At 33.1% G+C, this 4,314-nt stretch overlaps 1 pseudogene; it reads right to left on the bottom strand.

The window, feature by feature from the left end:
- Positions 1 to 333: 333 nt before the first annotated feature.
- Positions 334 to 2,496, bottom strand: LOC129150096 (60S ribosomal protein L9-like; annotated as a pseudogene).
- Between the last annotated feature and the right edge of the window lie 1,818 nt (positions 2,497 to 4,314).

Below are 4,314 nucleotides of genomic sequence, written 5' to 3'. Positions count from 1 at the left end.
ATGGCATTTATAGTCATAGCACTTTATTAACTAACTAAGGAAAGGATTGCAGTGAAATAAAAGGACCCAATGAGTGAATTCCGGAGGCCTTTTCATATCACACAGTTATGTTGAAAAAGAGGAGCCAGCAGTAGGCAGTGGATTAGGAGGGAAGCCAAAGGGAAACATATGAACTACATATATTATTTTTAAAATTATTTTTAAAAGAATAAAGTGCTAGACTGTATAAAATGCTTCTGTGAGAGCCAATAAGATGAAGACTGCGAAGGAATGACTGATTTTGAATATTTCTTTCTTGAAATGGTCCTCTTCTCTTTTTCTTATCAATTAAAATCATTCATCCTTGAAGGCATACTTAGTTAAATCTACAACGCTTCTATTGACCACTTCAGCTTAATGCAAAGAAAAAGTATTAAAGTTTGTTAAAGAATATGAAAACAAAAAGAGGAAACCTCATTCAAATGGAGTTGGAAAGCCCTGAGGGGAGAGCTCTCATCTACTACCACCTGTCATGGCCACATAACCCATAGCCAGCAAGGTTTCTTCTCTGCTTCTCTCAGCAACTGTGACTGCCCTCTGCTGGCCACTACTGAGAGACTGCTGCAACTTTGCACTCTCCTCACCAAAGGACTCCTGTCCAAAACAACCCTCTGCACATTCCTCCGGAACCCATAAAAGCTGACCTTCCTTTTGTCTCTTCAGACTTGCCCATGGTTCACCATAGTTTGCACGTCCCTAATTGCAATTCCTCTTCTATTCCCATATAAACGCATTTGCTGCTTGATAACCTTTGTTGTTTAACTTTTAAGTTTATAAGAATATCTTACATTCTTTACTTCATAAATTAGTTGAAGAAAACTCCTTTTACTTGGGTAAGAAAGAAATAAGCATTTTTTCCCCAGTACATATGTACCAAAACAAAAAGTTTTTTAATGTGTCTGCTTAAAATATGAGTTTGGGTCATTTATATAAAATTCAGTTACCCAAAGAATCAATTAATGGAAGTCTTGAATGGTAAATTCATTATCACTATACTAGTTTGCTTATTGAAGCTTCGGTAATTAATTGAGTTGCCTACAGTAAACATTCTAACAAATGAACTTCTATTACCAGTCATATTGTGAGTCAGTTCAATTACCAATAACGATATGTAAAGGAAACTTTACAGTACTCAGAGCCTCAAGATTAAGATGACATGTCATGGGTGATAAAAACAAAACTTTGATAGTTTAGAGAGGGAAAACATTTATTTTTAACAATATTATATATATTCTATGTTCAAAAATCTTTCAATAGTCACACAAAAACAACTACATAAAATAAATATTTTTAATGCACAGTTAAGATTGAAAAATTTTTTAAGACCACGGTCTTTTAGAGAGAGAAAAAGAGATAAGGATGTTTAGGTGATGCTCACAGTATGGCCATCCTGAAAGTGTTTGCTGATTTCAATGGCCAAGATGTTAGAGTTTTATAGCCAAGATTAAAACTGGAGACCAGGGCAAGTGGCAGAGTATTAGACCTGAAGTTCCTATCTAAAACGAGGACATGGACCTACAAAAAGAAAACTGCACTTCACCCTAGCTGGGCAGGCAAGAAAGAGAAGTAATTGGGAGTGAAGAAGTAAAATTGTCACTTTTAGCTGATGACATGACTCCTTATGTAGAAAACCCCAAAAATTCCACCATAAAACTATTAGAAACAATAGTCAATTATGCAGAAAAGTTGCAGAATACAAAATAAATGTACAAAAATCCACTGCATCACTAAATGTTAACAATGAAATTTCAGAAAACAGGAATGGGAAAAAATAATTCATTTTGCAATTGCAACAAATAGAATAAAATATCTAGCAATAAATGGCTTTTATTGCATCTATAAAATAATGGCAAATAAGTCTAAAGAATCTCCAGCATTTTGCGGTTTCTGTACTTGGACAACTTAGTTCTTCTTCATCAGCTTGCTGAACTGTTCCTTTTTCAAAAATATAGATACCACCCCAAAATGTTCTGATATCCTTGTTTGTAACTGTTGTGGCTTTCTGAATCAAAGCAGCTGAATTTGATATGAGTTCAATTTTGTTCCCCTCAAGAATTAACTCATCTTTCTGGGTTTGAGACACTAAATAAGTAATAGCTGACCTCATTCGAATGCTGAAAATCTATTTTTCACCCAAGAAGTTTCTGATTTCAATAAGAGAACCATTCTCCTGATGGGCAAGTGAGCATACACAGATCTCGCCTTATAAGGGTAGCCCAGTGGAACACCCTTGGTCATGGCCAGTACATGACTGCAGATAATGTAAACAGTAGCCAGTTCCTTTCTATTTCCTAACCATTTGTCAACCCAGAGCCTCTTCTTTTTCTTTCCAGGAAACTAAGTTTTGCATTGATGTGATTGAAGTCCCTACAGAAAAACTGTGCATCCCTTCAGCGCAATGTCAACATTTACTGGAATGTCAACTATTTGAGAATGGTCTTCATTCTCACAGTACATGTGGCAAAGAGCCACTGTGGTTTTGATTTGCATTTCCTTGATAATTAGTGAAGTCAAGCACTTTTTCATATATAGAGGTTATTTTTCTACTAAGCCAGTTTGTGGTTGATTCTAATGATGCTGACAATGAAGATCATCTTTCTTACCTTACAGTCAACTTTAGGATGCACAGAGTTTAACTGAAGGGTGGAGAAGATATTAAAAACTACTACATTGATCCCATACATGATCTATGGGTACATTTTTGTGGTTGTTAAGTTAACCCTTTCAAGAAGTAAACTGTGGTAACTAAAGTTCTATCACCTTTTTTTATATATATATGAGTACAATATTAGAATGAAAACAACTGATAGAATGTGATATCCTTTAGGGTACTCAAAATTATGTACTTACCATGTACAGTTGTTTAGACTGTATGAATCTACAAAATGTGTTCCTGTTTCATGAGAAGATAAGTATAAAAAGAATAATGTGCAATTCTAGAAGATGAAAATGTGAGGATGAATTTGATGGTTATCCATTGTTTTAGATAAAACTCATGTAATCTACCCACTGGTTAGATACAGAAAAGGAAACACTAAAAGGTAGATATTGGCATAAACACACCTAGGTAATTCTTTCTCAGGTCTATCACTTAATAAAATAAACCAGGAAAACATCACATGGACAAGAAGCTCAGGGAGATATATAAATAACACACCGTGTTTTCTGCTTTTAAATTGGGAACTTCAGAATTCTGTGACATTCTCATAAGTCTTCATTTGTATTAGCTTCTACAGTGTTTAACAGGAACAGGGACTTTGTTGTGACTGTGTAGGAACTTAGGGGTCATGCTTGGCTGTAACATGTAGTGTTATCAGTAATCAGCAGTAAGCAGGGAGTTTTAATATTTTTTGCATCTTTTTATAAATGCCATGTAAACTTTACTAATTTCTGCATGCAAAGTAACTGTTTCTTAACAACCAAATTGATTGATAAACAGGAAGTATTTTTTAAATATTATATAACTTAAAGTAGGAGTGTTTAAGTCACATAGAGGCATTTTGTGTATATTTTCCAGTTACTTTTTTTATTGTTTAAAGTATTACATATGTAGGGGTGTTTAAAATTAATTACAGTTGGTCTTTTTTCTCAGCCACTTTGTTCTTTGTAATTAACCTTAGTTCACGAAGTCCTAAAAATATATAATGACAACTTTATTGTTATGAAAGCTGGATTTGCTTTGCCTAGAGATTATTCATCATTTTAGTTTGTTCTTATACTTCTGAAGCCTGGAGTTAGAATGCAAATATTCCCAAATATCTGCAAAGGTAGTTTTGTATCAAATATTCAATGTAACAGAGTGTCCTGAGCTCAACTGATTATGGAAAATTGCCTTTTTCTGATGATGTAATCTATATCCAGATTTTGTCACCATGGTAAAATGAGCTTCCTCCAAATTTGTTTTACAAGGAAATTAGTACTTTGGAAACGATGTACACTTCTCTTTAGAGAAAAATACTCTTTTGAAAAATGATTTTTTTTCCTTTCAAATAAACTTGTTGCTCAAAATTTCTTAAAATATATTCAATTTTCTTTTTTATTTCCCTTTTCAATTGTTGGTATGAAGAGATATTTTAGTATGATAAGTAGTCTACAATAAAATGTCACAACAGATTGTGATATCAATCAGCAATAAGTGAACTTTACATTGCAATATTCATTTTATGTTTGGAAATAGAATGAGTTTTTGAAAAAATGAAAAAATTGCTTATTAAACAATAATGAAATATAAAGCATATACATTATAAAATATAAAATTTCCTTATATCAAATATT

The sequence above is a fragment of the Eptesicus fuscus genome, chromosome 8, assembly GCF_027574615.1.
Source record: "Eptesicus fuscus isolate TK198812 chromosome 8, DD_ASM_mEF_20220401, whole genome shotgun sequence".
In the NCBI taxonomy this organism is placed as follows: Eukaryota; Metazoa; Chordata; class Mammalia; order Chiroptera; family Vespertilionidae; genus Eptesicus; species Eptesicus fuscus.
This window is presented reverse-complemented; position numbering and strand designations above follow the sequence as displayed.